This window comes from Stomoxys calcitrans, chromosome 4, assembly GCF_963082655.1.
Source record: "Stomoxys calcitrans chromosome 4, idStoCalc2.1, whole genome shotgun sequence".
In the NCBI taxonomy this organism is placed as follows: Eukaryota; Metazoa; Arthropoda; class Insecta; order Diptera; family Muscidae; genus Stomoxys; species Stomoxys calcitrans.
In genome coordinates, this window is record NC_081555.1 from 90,973,172 (window position 1) to 90,993,212 (window position 20,041).

General features: G+C 39.9%; 1 protein-coding gene across 1 annotated transcript in view; it reads left to right on the top strand.

The window, feature by feature from the left end:
• LOC106082890 (uncharacterized) overlaps positions 1-20,041 on the top strand; it is a 105,609-nt gene that overhangs the window by 15,982 nt on the left and 69,586 nt on the right. The window contains exon 2 of the mRNA XM_013245633.2: positions 309-1,714. The gene's annotated coding sequence lies outside the window, so the exon portion shown is untranslated. The remainder of the gene's footprint in view (positions 1-308; positions 1,715-20,041) is intronic.

Here is a 20,041-nt window from a genome sequence, read left to right on the forward strand (position 1 = left end):
TTTGTAGGCCGAATTTCAGTGAAATTAGCAATAATTGCATAATTTGTGGGAAATTTCTTCTGAAGACATAATGGAGCATAAAAACAAAATTTCCGGGAATTTTTCTCTTAAGAAAAAATTTTCAGGAAAATTGCTCCAGAGACAAAATATCTGGGATTTTCTCCAAACAAAAAGTTTCCAGGAAATATTTCTAGGAAAATTTCCCCGAAGCCAAAATTTCTAGAAAACATTCCTAAAGACAAAATTTCGGGGATTTTTCACTAAACAAGGCAAAGAAATAATTATTTTTTTTTTAATTTTATTTACAGATTTTATAATTCCCCATCGACATAGGACTGGTTTGTGGCAAGAACAAAAAAAATTTTGTTATTTGTGTTCAAAACGGTTGAAAATTTTAATTTGTAAAATAGCTGAGAGCACAACAACGGATCGAAGAAGATATACTGTAATGCAACATAAAACGTCTCGTTTGAATGTAAACAAAATCAAAAGACGTTACCGCATGAGTTTAATAGAATTTAATGAGAATAAATTCATTGGAAAACAACACTCGCCACAGCAACAGCAACAACAAAAACAGCCCATAAACTACCGTTAAGTGATGCGAAAATTTTGATAAACTCAAACGTGGAGGAGGAAATCTGCTACATCGACCGAAAGAGAGAGAGAGGGAGAAGTAAAAAACAAAACAAACCGCAAAAAATGTTTGGTTGACCCAAATAAGCTCAAATATATTTTGCAATAACAATAACGACGACAACAATAGCAACAGCAACAGCGCCACTGTAATAGCAATAACGCCAGCGAGAACGACAATAACACCGACGCCGCCACAGCTAAAAACGAAAAACATAATTTTGCAATAAACCTACAACTGAGAAAAAAAACGCGGCGCATTATTGCAACAAAAGTGCAATAACCCATCCGGCCGAATAGAAGGCAGGTCTATAAACTCTAACCAAGCCATAGAGCAGCAGCAGGCGGCGAAGAAGCGGGTGCAGAATTTTTTGCCGCAAAGGGTGCTGTTATAGTAAAATTGTGAAAAGATCCGTAAAACAACAACAAACAAACTGTGTTCCACACAAAAATAGAGCAAAAGCAAAAGAGAGGCAACGATCTATGAAAATAGTCGAAATAACGACATCAGACAAAATTGCACATCGACACCAGCCGACCGACATTGTGAACAACATCCTCAGCCAACTCAAAAACATTTGCACACACACACACACACACATACACAGGCTACAACTCAATTAATTCATTCACATTTGGCGGCGAATTTCTCTTTTACACACAACAAAATTAAGTGCGAAGCCAACAAAAAAAAATTCCCACCACATTTAGAATTGGAAAAGCTACAAAAAAACGGAAAATATCTACAGGAAAATATTTTCAATTTTCACACAAAACGAAAATAAAGTGAATGAAAATTTGTCTTGCAATTGATTAAAGAATCATTGAGACAACTTTTGTATTAAAAACAACAGCGTTTTACGTTGAATTCATCTTAAAAAGAAGAATAAAAACAACAAAACTGCCCCAACGGTTAGTAATTGAATGAAGAGCCGTCTTCCTGACATTGACTTCCTTCGGGCTGCAATAGTAATTGTGGCGCATCTGCAGATTTGATTGCCTTTGTCTTTAACTAGCGTTTAATTCGCAACTCTGCAACTCGGCAGCCAATCTGTCATTCGCAGACAACACAACAAAAGTAAGTATAATTTTTAATTACCTATTCTTAAGAAACCATATTTTTATTGTTTTGTTTATGTTTCGACTGCTGCTCGATGCGACAACGAAAAATGCAAATCCCACATATAAACAATTTATAAATAATATAATCTAAAGAGTATATATGTATGTGTATGTACGTGTATGTACATATGGTCTCATTCAGCAGTGTCAACATTGTCTACAGTTGTGTGCAAAATTAAGGCAAAGAAAATTTAACAAACAAAAGAAAATCTTAAATAAATTAGGGAAACAAATGAAAACACAAGTAAAAGCGTGTTAAGTTCAGCCGGGCCGAATCTTATATACCCTCCACCATGGATCGCATTTGTCGAGCTCTTGCCACGGTATCTCTTTTTAGGCAAACAAAGGATAAAAAAAAAGAATTGTTATGATATTGGAACAATATCAAGTTATGGTTCATTTCGGACCATAATTGAACTGCATATTGGAGACCATTGTAGAAGTCATTGTGCAGAATTTCAGCCAAATGTAGTAAGAATTGCTCACTTTAGGGGCTGAAGAAGTCAAATAGGGAGATGGGTTTATAGGGGAGCTGTATTAGGCTATAAACCGATGCATGCCATGTCGAATATGTGTATTAAAAGTCATGAGAAAAGCCGTTGTACAAAATTTAGATGCACAGATCCCAAGCCTGCTGTAATGCATCTTTTAGTAAGTAAGTTATTAATAAACTTTCTTACGATAGAGTTGATGCCTAAAAACTCCAGCTCGATCATGATTGACATCGGTTTTAAATTATTGAAAGCACCTTCAATGTCAAGAAATGCTTTATAGCCAGATAACCCACTATGTAGCCGACTAGGTCGTGAAGGGTTGTTTCAGTGGATTTGTCTTTACTATATGCATGCTGTGGCCGAGGCAGGCGATCTCTAGGGATCTTTGCCCTAAGAAATGTTTCTAATAATCTTTCAAAAGTCTTCAGCATGAAGGATGGCAGACAAATAGGACGATAGTCTTTCGCCTTCATGTGGTACGGCTTTTCTGCTTTTGAAATGAAAATGACCTTTGTGTCCCTCCATCCCACAGGTATATATGACATGCTGATACAACCAGAATATATCTCCCTAAGCCAGGGAATCAGACTATCAGACACAGCTTGTAATTTAACCATTGATACATCATCAGGGCCTGGCGACTTCAAGGAGTCGAAACTTCTTATCGCCTAAAGGATTTTCAGCTCAGACACAATTATCCCAATAACCTCCAACCATCCCTGCGGATATCAAAAAATTTGGTATCCTATATCCATCGGAGGGGTGTACCCCTTATCATTTGTAAAAATTTCATGAAAATCGGTTGGGCCGTTTCTGATTCTATTGGTAATATGCAAACAATCTAACAAACAAATCGCAAGACTGTCATTGTACCCTACACCACCACTGTGGTACAGGATATTATAATTTTATGCATTTGTTTGAAACGCTTAAGAGAAGAACTAGACCCATTGATAAGTAGACCGATCGCCTTAGAATCACTAACAACCTCTTCTAGAGCCTCGTTGCAGAATTTCCCGGGAAATGTATGTCTAGTGTTTCCCCCACTTGACATTGTCCATACATTCTCTAACTTCTGAGTAAATCCCACCGTAATAGGTCTCTCCCCTCCTAATGCTGGCAACATTTGTGAGGTAATATGCCATGTAAAACTTCTCTCCAAAGAGGAGGCTCCTTATCATTGACCTTAAACTTGAATCGGACTGTACTCATTGATATGTGAGAAGTTTGCCTCTGTTCCTTAGTGGAATGTTTATGGCAAAATTTGTTGTTGTTTTGTAATAGGTCTCGAGGATAGGATCTTCCGTAGCCTAGAGGCCTCAGATGTATCCTCCACGGAGTTGCACAATTTCACTCAGGATTTGTTCTGAACCTTTCTAAGTTCGACCTTGTATTTTCTTAGCTCAGCCTTGTAGATGTCTTAATCCTATGGAGCCCTTGAGACTTTCACCCTGTTGATGACTTTACTGCAACACTTCCTTAGACCAAACTTGCCCATATCTGGTGATGTGCATTAGGATCACTTCCTACAAAGCGACTCTTTTTCCCTGCAGAAGCGGTTTCAACCAGCTACTTAAGGCTTGAAGGCGGCATCTCCGAATCATGTGCCATATATAGAGAAGCTGGCCAGTAATGAGACTTGTTTATTTCAAGGCTGGCTACTACTGAATCTTCAGTGCTAAGCGATGGACGAAAAAAAACATTTAGACTACTCTTTGCAAGAATACAGGCTCTGTGACTCCCATTTCTCGTACCCTTGAGTAGTTTAAATCCCGGAATTCTTAGCCCATGAACCATTCCTCCACACACCCATGGCTGCTAAATAAGAACCACGTCAAATCCTCCTGCCACCACTGTTGCGTTAGCTTCGTCTTCTGAGTTCGCCAGAGTTCATCTTCACCTGGTTCGATCGATCTTGTCATGATGAGTTGTGTCCATCCAGGGGCATTTGAGGAAGCAGTGGAACCAATATATCCATGAAGATGGGTATACAAACTTAAGACGTTTTTATTTGCTTTTAAACAAATATTGGGTTGCCAAAAAGGAATTGCGGATTTTTCATATAGTCGGCGTTGACAAATTCACAGCTTGTGACTCTGTAGTTGCATTCTTTCTTCTGTCAGTTATCATCGGTTACTTTTAGCTTGCTTTAGAAAAAAAGTATATTTGATTAAAGTTCATTCTAAGTTCTATTAACAATGCATTTACTTTCTTTTAAAAAATCTGCAATTACTTTTTGGGCAACCCAATAGGTTTAAATTAAAACAAATAAAAAAGATGTTCAATTCGAATAAAAAAAATCACACAACTAATAAAAATTTGTCTCCTTTTTGGTTGACACAACGCATCGCAATTCATTCATTCATCACTTTTCGCTCCATCATGTTTTGCGAAATTTTGAAATTTTTTTCCGACAATGCTCATCACATTGTGCTATTGTCTCTATGGGGTTAAGGAAGCACGTTAAACATTCACTCAACTACTTTATGTACATGTGCAGACTATTTAATTAATTAAACGAATAAAAACACAAAGAAATGCGCTGCTATCCATAAACCAGACAAACCAACTAAAAAAGGGGTGATTGAATTAATAATTTTTCCCTCAATAAATATCCGCATAGCGAATGGGGAAGAACATAGAGGAATTCAAAGTTGTTTGGTTCTTCTTTAAAAAAATTAAACTAAATAAAATTAAAAAAAATATATATTAGAAATATCCACAATTTCTTTGATATGCAACACTTCAGAAAAACAAAGATCGAAGTCATATGAATTTTGTTTTACCAAACTGTCTTAAAGTATTTATATTTTTACCACTTGATCAAACACAACAAAATCTACACTGGAAAAAAATGATTAGTAGTCATAGTGCACAATCGGATAATAATTGTATTCTCTGGAGGCTCAAGATGTTAAATCGTTAGGTCGGTTTATATCGAAGCTTTATCAGGCTATAGACCGATTTGGGTCATACTTATGGTATGACCAAAATTTCAGCAAATATGCACAATTTCAGCCAAATGGGATAATAATTGGGACGTCCAGAAGCTCAAGAAGTCGAATGGGGAGATCGGTTTACATGAGAACTATATCAGTATATAGACCGATTTGGACCATACTTCATTTTTTTTCTACATTACACTCGAAATTTTGGAGCTCTATGTTAACTCTAACTATTTTTGTCCAATAAATGTATGGCGAGTCAGCACTGTTCGCCGCTCGCACTGGGCTATACAAAGACGGCCCCTTATCATTGAGCATAAATCTGAACCGGACATCACTCATTGCTATGTGAGGAGTTTGCCTCTGTTCCTTAACGGAATGTTCATAAGCAAATTTGCATTTAGAAATGAAATCAGGCAACTCATTTATGTCATACCCATTTTTACTGTTTTTAAGGAATTTTTTATCTTAAGTGGTAGTAAAATTTTAACTTAATTTTAGTAATTAACTATCTGAGCCAAAATAATCTGTTATAAAAGAATCCGTTAATCTTCTGTAATAAGTTGAAACCCAACTGAACAAAATTCCGAAGACTACTTGGGCAAGATAGTTTAGATTCTCCAAGCATAGAAGACATTGACGACAATGTCAACAGGATTACGATTGCACTGGTGGGGCCTTTCGAAGATAATTGAACTCTTCGAGAAAAAGGAAATCATCCCAAGAAAAATCGTGGATGACAAAGGAGATTCGCAACATTGGGAAAGAGGTCCGCAGACTTTATAATAGAGCACGTTGTAAAAAGTGCAAGAATATTGGGATGTGTATTACGCACAGCTCAAGGAATACAATAAGATTACCAGAGCGGCAAAATGTGTCCCCTGGAAGCTTTTTTACAAACCAGCCGATAGCGTTAATGATGCCGCTAAAATGAAACAGTTTCTCTAAAAACCCATGTCCAAACTGAAACGTTAGTAGACGACATGGGAGTCTGAGCAGAGAAAACGAAGGACATGTTAAGGCTTTTGATGAAAACGCATTTACCACAGGATACGATGGGACTCACGGAGGCACCGGAATCTGGGAATAATGATGTTGATCGAAGGTTTCTCATAACAGAATCTATGGTCAAGCAAGCCTTGAGGAGCTTTAAACCATTTAAGTCACCCGGACTTGATGGAATATTTCCGGCGTTACTACAAAAGGAGGCAGACTATGCCTAGGACTTGCATATACTCTGAAAACCTGGCCAGAGGCAAGGGTGGTGATTAAAAATGGGGGAGACGTTCAGTACGTAAGGGGGCCGATGGTTTGGATGTTATCCAAGCTATTCCATCAACTGGTTGTGGACTGTATTGTGGGATCACAGACTCACAGTTCTTACCAATATGCCAAGGTGAAAGAGGTTACCCGTAGAGTGGAATAAAAACAAGGGGGAAAGTAAAACAAGGAGTTAGGCTGATTTTAACAATTTATTGCTGACTCGAATGCTACTGCTGACGAAGTGGTAGAGTTTAGCTATTGAAGCCCACCAAGAAGCCTTCGAGTATAAAACCCTTTTTTATATTTCTTAGTACATTTTCATGGCATTTACATTTCGTTACGTTAATTTCAGTGGCTTTTCTACTGTTATACAATCCATGTGCCTTTTTAACTGTTATACAATCCATGTGCCTTTTCAACTGTTATACAATCCATATGTTTTTAGACTACGAATTCATGATTTTAAAACTAAAAATTCATAAGCATATAAAAAAAAGAAGTGTAAACTTTGAGTTTATACAGGTGGTGTTTATACCTAAGCCCGGCAAGGCAAGTTATGCGACCCCAAATACCTAAAGACCTATAAGCCTTACATACTTTCTACTCAAAACCATGGAACGTATTGTGGACACCATGAAAAAGAGTAGGACATTCAGTGAATTGCTCAAATACAAACAGCATGCCTATGTCAAGGGAAGGTCGGTGCAGACTGCCCGGCACGAGGTTGTGCATAAAAAAGAAGAATCCTTCGATGTTAAAACGTACACACTGGCGGTATGCATTGACGTCTAGGGGCTTTTAAACATTTGCGGACCGACACATTGAACTAATTCTTTGATCAGCACCGGGTGAACCCAGTCCTTAGAGACTGGATAAACCATATGCTAAGGAACAGGTGGATAAATTGTGTGTCCCATAGCATAAATATAAGGCAGAAAGTGGCACAAGGCCCGCCACAGGGGGGCATTTTATCGCCACTCCTACGGGTGACCACCATAAATGACCAATTACGACCTATAGACACCAAATACCTACAGACCCATAAGCCTTACGTCCTTTCTACTCAAAACCATGAAACGTATTGTGGACACCATGAAAAAGAGTAGGACATCCAGTGAATTGCTTGAATACAAAGAGCATGCTTATGTCAAAGGAAGGTCGGTGCAGACTGCCCGGCACAAGGTTGTGCATAGAATAGACGAATCCTCCGACACCAAGACGTACGCATTGGCGATTCGCATTGTCATCGATGGGGCTTTTAATAATGTACGGACTGACACATTGCTCCAATCCTGAGACCAGTACCGAGTGGACCCGGCCTTTACAGACTGGATAAACCATATGCTAAGGAACAGGTGGATAAATTGAGTGTCCCATGGCATACATATAAGGCAGAAAGTGGCACAAGGCCCGTCACAGGGGGCCGTTTTATCGCCACTCTTTTGGGGTGACCACCATAAATAACCTATTACGACCCATAAACACCAAATACCTACAGACCTATAAGCCTTACATACTTTCTACTCAAAATCATGGAACGTATTGTGGACACCATGAAAAAGAGTAGGACATCCAGTGAAGGTTGTTGGTGTCAAGGGAAGGTTGGTGGAGACTGCCTTGCACGAGGTTGTGCTTAAAATAGAAGAATTCTTCGATGTCAAAACGTACACACTGGCGGTATGCATTGACATCGAGGGGGCGTTTAATAATGTGCGGACTGACACATTGATCCAATCCTGAGACCAGTACCGAATGGACCCGGCCTTTACAGACTGGATTAACCATATGCTAAGGAATAGGTGGATAAATTGTGTATCCCATGGCATACATATAAGGGAGAAAGTGGCACAAGGCCCGCCACAGGGGGGCATTTTATCGACACTCCTGTGGGGTGACCACCATAAATAACCTATTACGGATGCTGACTAAGGAGGGATTTGAACCCGTCTGCTATGCAGACGATTTTATAATACTTCTAAGGCGTAAGAATCTGAACCATCTATGCAGAAGGGCCGAAAGAGTCCTGCAGATGGCATACGACTGGGCTAGACCTAGCGTTAACCCAGAGAAAATTGAAATCTGCCTCTTCACGAGAAAGACAAAGGCGGGCCAATTTAGCGCACCATGTTTCCTCAATAGAACGATTTCGATATCTTACAAGTTCAAATACTTAGGTGTGATCTTGGATAAGAAACTGAATTTGAAGTGTCACATTCAGGAGCGTACTGGGAAAGCTCACACATGTTGGGCACTGTGCAGACGGGCCTTAGACTCGAAATGGGGCGTGAAGCCGAGGATAGTCAACTGGCTCTTTAAGAGCGTGATTAGACCAATACTGATTTACGCCTCAGTTGTTTGCTGGACTGCTATGTAGAAAAAGTGCAACATAAGAAACATGATGTCTTAGCATAGACAGAACGATGAGGACCACGCTCACTAGGACACTGGAGACTATTCTAGACATCCGACCCATAGACATACAGATTAAGTGTGAGGCAGCCATTGCGGCTATGAGACCTAAAAGGATGCGAGAAAGAATAGAGGATAGGTGCAGGTCATACCATCGCGGTAAAATCGAGGCGACGATAGGAAACCTGGAAGGAATGAGAGAGTTTTCCGATCGGATACCTGAGACGACACTTGATGGGGAGTGCAAGGCACTTCTGCCAGCGGCACAGTCTTAGAATGATGGAGCCCTAGTATTGCCATCTGGAAGATCATGTTACACGGATGGATCAAAGCTAGAGAACAGAGTGGGCCTGGTGGTCTACATTGAAAACCCAGAGACTGAGATCTGTTTTAGACTGCAGGACGTTAAAGTCACGAACAGTCTTGGAGTGTAAAAAGGAGATTAACACCTTCTCTGAGAATGGCACGATCCGCATAGTTTGGGTGCGGGCCATCGCAGAGTAAGGGGGAATGAAAAAGCAGACGAATTGGCAGTGATGGCCAGAGGACTGCCGTCAGCAAGTTTGGTTAACCCGAAGCCTTTTGGGATTTCTGAATTTCTTTACGGACAGTAACCTGGCCATAACAACCAGGACGTTAAAGTCACGAACAGGCTTGCAGTGTAAGAAGGAGATTAACGCCTTCTCTGAGAATGGCACGATTCGCATCGTTTGGGTGCCGGGCCATTGCGAGGTAAGGGGGAATGAAAAAGCAGACGAATAGGCAGTGAAGGCCAGAGAACTGCCGTTAACAAACTTTGTTAATCCGCAGCTTTTCGGGTCGAAGCATTCCGAGTTAAGAGCTTGGAATGCGAAATGGTCGATAGGACGACCAAAATCCTATGGGGGGATCCAAATCGTGAGAAGACGAAGCTATTACCGAAAGAAAGTAAGAAGGAGGTCAGTTTAGCTATTGGTATCATGACGGGACACATAGGATTACCAGCTCACTTATGTAAAATCGGTTCTGTAATTGATAGCATGTGTAGGGCATTCGGGAAGGATAATGAGACATTGGAGCATTTCCTATGCCATTGCCCGGCTTTCGCGGCTAGCAAACGCCGGCGCTTAGGTGGGGAGACAATAACAGTCATAAGCTAACCAATCAAGGGTGGTGGAATGAAAAACAATTAGGGATTTTGTAAGCAGCACGGAATTCCTGAATTAAATTTTCTTTTTCAAGGTTACTTTTTGGTATTTAGGGTGTAGAACAAGACGATTACTGGCTAAGGTGTATGTCCATAGTGGCATGGGGGCGGATTAATATCCACACCCTCTTTTCAACCTAGCCTAACCCTACCTAAATAATTTTTTGTAATCTGTTTAAGCTGATGGCCATAGTAGCCAATGATTTAGCTTTTTGTATTCGGTCATACATTTATATATGGTGGGACTAATAAATAAATAAACATAATTTTATAGACTTGGTATCCTCATATTTGTGATTAAATATTCTACTACAAAATATTGAATATTTGAAATATTGATGATAATATAGACATTCAATTCTCTGTGTGTATCATATTTCAAAAAAGCAGCTAATTCTCAAAAGAGAGGGACTTGTTTAAAGTACACACTTAGTCATATGGTTTAAAATTAGTTGATATTAAATTTCTTCCAATTCACTTTATTTCCAATTCATTCGTCTTGCCTTAAAGTTTAGCAGAAAAAAAGTTTTTTTTTTACTTTGTTTATTGAATTTTGGGAAAATTTATTAAAATTAAAAGTGCCCAAAGCAAAAGAATAAATGAAAAAAATAAAAATAAAATCCAAATGGGAAGAGCATAAATAAACAATTTACATGTGAAAGGGCCATTCTTTTGTTCTAGGAGAAATACAAAAAAAACAAACAAACAATGATCACCCAATTGTACGTATTAACGGAAATTTAAATTTTAGTTTTAAATATGTGTATAAAATAAAAAAAGGTTTATAAAACACTGCGTTGGGGGGAGTGGTAAATTTCATTAAGTGTATGTGTTTGCGTATAGGAAATGCCTCAAAATAGAAAACTAATCACATGTCGTAAAAAAATGAATAGCAACAAATTTGTTAAGAGCTTCAAATGTTCAAGAGCTCCAAAATTTGGAGTCGCAAATCAATCATCTACGATGATGATTGACACACAGCAATTTACCATATCACAGTGAAAACTAGTCTAAGATGAAATTTCCAAAAAAACAATTTCAGATAACTTTCATTAGGCTATACAGGTAAAAGTGGTAATCAATAATAACAAGAGTGAACTCATCACTCGTGATGATAAACAATGCTGCCATAACAGTAAAACATAAAACTTTAATTGGAGAATTAAAACAAATCATATAATGCATTGTGTTTGACAGGGCAAAACCTTGAATACCCAGTGAACATTGAATCTATTTAAAATTAAAAAAAGTAGGGGCTTTCTGGGACATTCTTCAGAAAGCTAACCGCACGACAGTAATATGAGCCAACGAAAATGGTCTCGACAGAAATTTGTCTTAGACAGAAGTTGTGGTTTTCAGCAGGATATTCAAGTTACCCACACAGATAAAAAACAACAACTTTTGTCGGAAAAGCGACGACGAAATTTGTTAATTTTCCTGCAACAATTTATTTTGAATCTCAGCAAGCGAAAATACAATTTTGTCGTTGAAAGGCATTCTTTGCAAGCCAACAACAACAAATAGCCATAAGCAAGAAAAAAACATTTAACCAGCCACCACATGTGGTTTGCTGCTGCCCAGCTTCGCTGCGGTGGTGTGCTGTATTTTTCCTTTAATATCTAACTTAGATTAAATTTGTTCCATAAACAACATAAACTCAACTTTCTTCTAAACACAAAGTTTAATTAAAATTGTCTTTGAAAATTTTTTATTAAAATATAAAAAGAAAAAATTTCGGCGGGCCGAACTTTGGATATCAACCATCTCGAGTATTTATATAAACAAATTATATCAAAATCCAGTGAAATATGCTTCATTTATGAACCCATTATAGGTATTTTGGTTCACTGTTCCAAACTCCAGTGAAATTGGGGAATAGATGGGGGTTATATGGGTTCAAGACCGTTAATCGGAAGATCATTATACCTATAAGACAGTAATAACCAAATATGATTCAGTTATGGGAGAAAGACCTTCAACCGGGAGATCGGTATAAATGGGGGATATATCCAAAATTTTCCGATCGAAACTATATACGGCATGTACTTCACCGAGCAAAATACAGCTCTCTGTGAGAAATTTCATCGAAAAGGGTAATAAATGCGACTTTTGTAGGTCATAGACCTAAAATCGGGAGATCGTCCTATATGGGTGCTGTATTAAGATATACACCGATTAGGACCATATTGGGACCAATATCGGGATGTTAATACAGATCATTGGGCTAAATTTCATGAACCTTACATTACTTAAATTGGCTGTGACAGAATATTTGTTCCACAAGCCGAACGTAGAATAGCGTTCCAAGCGTCTCGATCTTGTTTGCTCAATCTAAAATCTTTGACACCAAGTTTTGAGGTATCTCCAACCATTTGATTTTTCCATCGGGATTTTGGTCATCCCGGTTTGTGTGTACCACCGTGTTTGGCTTCAAAAGACTTTTTTTGCTGGAGCTTCTTCATCCATTCTGACAACATGACCTAGCCAACGTAGCCGTTGTATTTTGATGCGAGTAACTATGCTATCGTCGTCATACTGCTCATACAACGTCATACGACGTTTATATACTCTATTAACGCAAACTCAAGCATATATTTTACGAAGAATCTTTCTCTCAAATACTCCAAGCACTGCCTCATCTGCTTTCACAAGTACCCATGCCTCAGAATCATTTAACAGTACGGGTAGTATAGTGTAATCTTCGTCTGTCGAGAGGTGGCCTTGTTTGTAAACTGCTCACTTAATCCAAAGTAGTATCTGATTGACATTATTATTCTTTATCTTTATCTCAAAACTGGTGCCATCCCTTTCGGTTACGGCGGTGTCGAGGAAGATAAAGTTACTGACTATCTCAAAGTTGTGGTTCCCAACTTTCTCCATTTTCTTTACCTGCTCGGTTGTGCAAGGCTTTTTGGGAGTTAAACCATCCATTTCGTCTTATTTCCATTTACAGCCAGACCCATTTTCACTGACTCTCTTTCGATTCCTTCAAAGGCTGCAATTATTACTTCCGGTGACCGACCTATGATGTCGATGTCGTCGGCATAGGAGAGTAGCATGTGTTCTCTTGTGATTAGGTTGCCACATATATTCACATCTGCATCTCGTATAATCTTCTTCAGTAGGATATTAAAGAGATCACATGATAGGCTGTCTCCTTGTCTGAAACCTCGTTTGGTGTTAAATGATTCCGAGAGATTTTTTCCTATTCATATTGAGGAACGCGTATCAGCAAGTGTCATACTGCAGAGTCTTATTAGCTTTGGAGGGATACCAAACTCAGACATGGCTTGAAATACCTTTGAACGTAAATTAGTATCGAAAGCGGCTTTGTAGTCAACAAAGAGATGGCTGGCGTTGATTTGTCCTTCTCGGGTTTTTTCCAGGTTTTGGCGCAGTGTGAATGTCTGGTTCAGGGTAGATTTACCAAGTCTAAAGCCACATTGATAGACCCAATTATCTCATTGACTTGACTAGGTTTTAATCTTTCACACAATACGCTCGAGAGTATCTTGTATGCGATGGGGAGGAGACTTATTCCTCTGTAGTTGGCACATTCCGTCTTGTCTCCTTTCTTGTGTACGGGACATAGTATGCTGAGGTTCCAATCATCGGGTATGCATTCTTCTGGCTATATTGCACAGACAAACTGATGCATACGCCTTATCAGCGTGTTGCCTGCGGTCTTAAATAGATCATCGGGTAACCCATCGGCTCCTACTGCCTTGTTATTCTTCAGTCGGGTCGCTGCCTCATTCATTGTTGGGCCTCATTCGGATTAGGAGGCAAACATTATACACCATCATCAGGGATTGGTTCTGCGATACCCTCTTCGCCGCCAACGTAGGACACTAGCAATTCGGTAAAATGTTCTTTCCATATTTGTAGCATGCAATCTGTGTCAGTTACCAAATTACCTTTTTTTGTCTCTTCAGGAGGATGTGCCTGCACCAAAGCCATTGGTTTGATGTTAAATTCTTTGGTAAAATTTCCGAACTTCATTCTGATTCCTGTAAAACCTCGATTCGCTCACACTCATGTCTTTCCATTTCCTCTTTCTTTCTGCGGAATAGACGTTTCTCCTATCTTCTTTTCTCCCGATACCTCTCCTTCATCTGGTGCATTGCTACTAATTGCTTCAGTAGCATCGCAACACTCTTGGTCGAACCATGGGTTTCTTGGAGGAGGCTTCCGGTACCCAAGTATGGATTTCGCAGTATTTTCCATGGAGTAGGCAATAGTTTGCCACTGCACCATTATATCATCGGAACAAGGTGTGCTTTCATCAAGCAGTTGGGTCAGTCGAGTGGAGTATGACGCTGCCATTTGTTGTGTTTGCAGCTTTTCAATGTCCAGCTTCAGTGCAGTGTCAGATCGTACTTTCCTCGCCATGTTCAAACGGGTGCGAACCTTTGCTGCAACAAGGTAATGATCCGAATCTACATTCACTCCACGGATCGATCGTACATCTAACACGCTGGATGAGTGCCTTCGATCTACCACAACGTGATCACGTTTGGTTTCTCGTGTTTTGATCGGGTGACATCTATGTGGCTTTGTGAATATCTTTATGTTGAAATCTGGTGCTACTAACTACCATGTTTTTGCCGCTGTAAGGCGGTAATATCTGCCTTGTACTTCTCTAATACATCCGCCAGCGCGTATACTGCACCTACTCTATAAAGAGTGCGGACATTCCAGGTGCAGATCCGCAAATTATGGTCCTTTTTTCGTTTGCGTGGGTCGTCAACGTTGGGGAGGGGTCCGTTTTTACTATTCCTTTGTTTCTCATAGTAGTTCTCATAGTTTTCCGAGGGCGGGTTACTGGCCCAGCGCCCCAACCGCATGGGTTTGGTGGGATGGCACATGTTTCCCTAGTTGTGGCGAGCGGCTTGCTCCAAGATCTGACGCTCGCCGCCAGCCGCCCCTAACCAAGGAACAGACGCTGATGTTGGCCATTGGTTATTTGAAGGTGCCAATAACTCGCCTTTTCATCTCGAGTATCATTGGCACTGAGTATTTAATTAAGAGCCAGTGCCACCTAACTCCTCACTGAGACTCTCCTCTCGAAAATCGCTGACTGCCCGCTGCCGCATTTGCAGCTACTCCGCATAAAAACGGAAAAAAAAGTTCCAGCCTGTGTGGTGCTTATAGTTATCCTGTATCGGCCGGGACTTAACCCGCCATAAAAAGGATCTGTGCTAAGTTTCAGCTCAATATCTCTATTTTTAAATACTGTAGCGTGATTTCAACAGATAGACGGACGGACATGGCTAGATCGTCTTAGATTTTTACGACGATTAAGAATATATATACTTTATAGGGTCTGAAATGGATATTTCGATGTGTTGCAAATGGAATGACAAAATGAATATACCCCCATCTTTCGGTGGTGGGTATAAAAATGTATTTTCAAACATAATTTTCAAATGCCACATAAATTATTGGCGATATATTTCAATATTCAACACACACATGTTTCATACAACCTTATCTAAACATTTCAAAAGTTCAAAAAATAATTGTGCAATTCTTTGGAGGCATAGAGACAAGACAAAATCATAGACAAATGCAGGCATCTGTAGACACAGACAGAGTGTTGTAGAGACAGAAGTCCACCAAAGAAACGATGTCAGATGAATTAAAATGAATTGTTTTATGAAAGAAATTCATCTAAGCAGAATGGGGTGCGTGAGTGCAATTAGGGTTAATAAAACATGAAATGCGTGTGCCAAGCAACAAGAAATCGTCTAAAAATGGGGAAAGCCACAACAACAAAGCGCCAAAAGAAAAACAATCACAAATGATAATTAATAAACAAATATGTATATGTACTACATACATGTGGATATACAAAGAGGGAGGGCGGGGTCTTATTTCCTACACTAATTTATCTTTCTACAAACAAACAAATGCCATAAATTTAAAATTTGGTAAGAAAATAAATTTCACTAAATCTGAAATTTGGTTTGTACATCTCTTTTAGACCCTACATCAAGGCATGATGTGCATAATGCGAGTATACATTAATGGAAGAAAAATTTGAAAGCTTTTAAGAAATTTGTATTAAAATTCTGTGTTTAGAAAAAATTTATAAAAATGCTGTTTAGAGAAAATTTCAAGAAATTTTGTCCAAAAGAAAAATTTTGAAGAAATTTTGTTTTTATATAAAATTTCATAGAAAATTTGTTTTTATAGAAAACTAGCTGGACAGGGCCCGCTCCGCTGTGCCTTCTTTAACTCTCTAATATCTTTTTATGGTGGGGATACTTCGCCCTGAATGTGGGTATTGAATTTGTGCTACTGTAACCTATGTCCGCCTATAACGCTGAACGCCTTCGTTCGAATCCTAGCGAGAACTTCAGAAGTGCTGGCGACATTTGCGAGGTACTATGCCATGCATGGTCATGTACAAAATTCTCCCCAAAGAGGTGTCGCACTGCGGGACGCCGTTCGGACATGCCTATAAAAAAGTTCCCTTTCCGTTGATAAACTCAAGTTGAATCGGAAAGCACTCATTGATGATGTGTGAGAAGTTTGCCCCTGCTCGGTTCCTGGGCAAATTTTTACTCTACTCCCAAATGCCTTTCTATTGAGTCCCATATAACCGTATTGGTAAATATTTCGGGTTTAGGGGGTATTTTAGGGGTGGAGTGGCCACCCAGACACTTGGCCCTTAAAGTAGATATAAGATTCGTGATCTACTTTTAAAAACATTTTATATGAGCCCCATAATGGCATGATCGGTAATAAAGTTATATATGTGGGTGGGGTGGACCTCAGGATCTTTATTCTGAAAATGAGTATCAATATCCCGAAAATCGATCAATTTACACCCTAAATAGCTTTTATGTAATTGGAAAGTATTTTGGGATGCGGCGGCTCCCCAAATATATGGCCCTTCGATTGGATATCAAATGCGTTTTTTTCTCTCAACCACCTTTCGTTTGAGCTGTAAATTGTCGTGACTGAACTGGCGGGTTTTGGACGGTCCCCGAGACATCCGACCCCAACTATAGAAGCCACGTTCTGTTTTGACTGTGAGATTGAAAAAAAAAATTTGAACGAATCGCATTACCAATCTCCGAGATATGGCGTTTTGAAAATTAGGGCAATGAGAAGTGCTTTTTAGGGAAGGGATGTCACCTCAGACATTTCGAATCAAATGTAGATATCGAATTCGTACTCAACTCCCAAATCCCTTTAATTTGAGTCCCATACTGCCTTGGTCGGTAAATATGAACCGTTTGGAGGGTGTTTTGGGGCTGGGTCGGCCCCCCCAGGTAATTGGACCCAACTTTTTTTTTATAAAATTCGTACTCTACTCTTGAATACCTTTCATTTGAATCCCATATTGTCCCGATCGGTCCATTTTTATTTTTGGGTAGTACTTTAAGGGTAAGGGGGAGGGTCCGTCCCCCTCGATATCAAAAAAATTATATAGCCTATGTTTCCTTCCAGACCAACCTAGAGGGGCAAACTTCTCACATATCAATGAATGCAGTCCGATTCAAGTTTAAACTCAATGATAAGGGGCCTCCTTTTTATAACCGAGACCCAACGGCGTGCCGCAGTGCGACACCTCTTTGGAGAGAAGTTTTACATGGCATAGTACTTCACAAATGTTGCCAGCATTAGGAGGGGAAAACCACCGCAGAAAAATTTTTTCTGATGGTCTCGCCAGGATTCAAACCCAGGCGTTTAGCATCATAGGTGGACATGCTAACCTCTACGCTGCGGTGGCCTGCGTCCCATACTGCCAGGGTCGGTAAATATGTATGGTCTGTGGTGGTCTCCCAAACACTTATCCCTGAAAAAATATAAGCATCGCGTTCTACTCTTAAATATAATTTTTGACCCCCATATTGCCATTGGGTTAAGGGGAATATATGGGATGAGGCGTCCCCCATACACTTGGCCCCAAAAAAAGAAGTCGAATTCGTTTTCTAATCTCAAATGCCTTTCATTTGAGGCCCTTATTGCAATCACCAGCAAATATGACCGGTTTGGTCATATTTACTGGCGTGCTCCACTCTCTTTGAGCCCCAAATTGTAGTGTGGGGAACAAATACGTCCTATTTGGTGGTTGTTATGGGGGTGGGACGTTCTCTAGAAAGTTAGTCCCGAATGCTGATATTAGATTCGTACTCTACTCCCAAATACCTTTGAGCCCCATATTTCCGTAGTCGGCAAACATTTCCGGTTTGGAGGGGAGGGAGGGGGGGGGGAGTTTTGGGGTTTGGCGAGGCCATGCGATGACTTGGAACTAAAAATAAATGTCAGATTCGTATTCTACTCTAAAATACCTATTATTTGAGCCCCATATTGCTAAAGTCAGTAATTTTGTATATTTGGGAGGGCATTGGGGAAGGGGTGGCCCTACAGAAATTTTTTACCAAATGTTGATATCTGATTCATGCTCTTCTCCCAAAGACCTTCCATTTTAGCCATGTATTGCCAAGGTCGGTAAGTTTTTTTCTCTTTGGGAGTGGTCTTGGGGTAGGGGCGGCCCCCAAACACTTGGTTCCACATTTGGATATCACATTCGTATTCTACTCCCAAATACCTTATATTTGAACCCCATATTGCCATGGTCACTAAATAAGTCCTTTTTGGGGGGCATTTTGGGGTAGGGGCGACTCCCCAAACACTTGATTCCATATTTGAATATCAGATTCGTTTTCCACTCTCAAATACCTTTCATTTGAGTCCCATATTGCCGTGGTCCGTAAATATGTCCGACTTGGGGTGTTTTGAGGGGTTGGGATGGGCCCCTTAACACTTGGTCCGACAATTGGATATCAGATACGTTTTCTTATCTTCAATACCTTTCATTTGAGTTCCATATTGTCGTGATTGGTCTACATATATATATGGTAGGTTTTGGGGATGGGGCGGCCCCCTAGGTACCCCACCCGAAATTTGGATATCAAATTTTTGGTTTTAGGTTACTATAAGAGATCATACAAAATTTCGCTTAAATCCCACCACCCATCTCTGAGATCTGTGCTTTCTGTAAATTAGGGTAAGGGGGAGGGTCCGCCCCCACCCCTTCAGATATTTTCACCACGGAATCATTATGCACCATCTGTGAAAATTTCAAGAAAATCGGATCAGCCGTTTTCGAGTCTATACAGCACAGACAAATAAACAAACACAACTTGATTTTTATACCCTCCACCCTAGGATGGGGAGTACTAATTTCATCATTCTGTTTCAAACACCTCCAACTATTCGTCTAAGACCCCGTCCGTCGGTCCGTCGGTCCGTCTGTTGAAAGCACGCTAACTTTGAAGGAGTAAAGCTAGGCGCTTGAAATTTTGCACAAATACCTCTTATCAGTGTAGGTCGGTTGGGATTGTAAATGGGCCATATCGGTCCATGTTTTAATATAGCTGCCACATAAACTGATCTTGGACCTTGACTTCTTGAGCCGTTGGAGGGCGCAATTCTTATCCGATTTTTGCATGAAGTGTTATGTTATGACTTCGAACAGCTGCGCTAAGTATGGTTCAAATCGGTCTAAAACTTGATATAGCTAGATATATGACCGATTTTGGATCTAGACTCTTTGAGCCACTAGAGGGCGCAATTCTTATCCGATTTGGTCGAAACTTTGCACAAGGTGTTTTGTTATGACTTCCAGCAACTATGCTAAATATGGTTCAAATCCGTCAAAAAACGGATATAGCTGCTTTATAAACCGATTTTGGATCTTGACTCCTTGAGCCACCAGAGGGCGCAATTCTCAGCCGATTTGGCTGAAATTTTGCATCAAATGTTTTGTCATGACTTGACATGACCAACAACCGTGCCAAGTACGATTCAAATCGTTACATAACCTGATATAGCTGCCACATAGACCGATCTTGGAATTTGACTCCTGGCGACACTAGAGGGCGCAATTCTCATACGATTTGGCTAAAATTTTTCATGAAGTGTTTTATAACAACTTCCAACAACTGTGCTGAGTAAGGTATAAATCG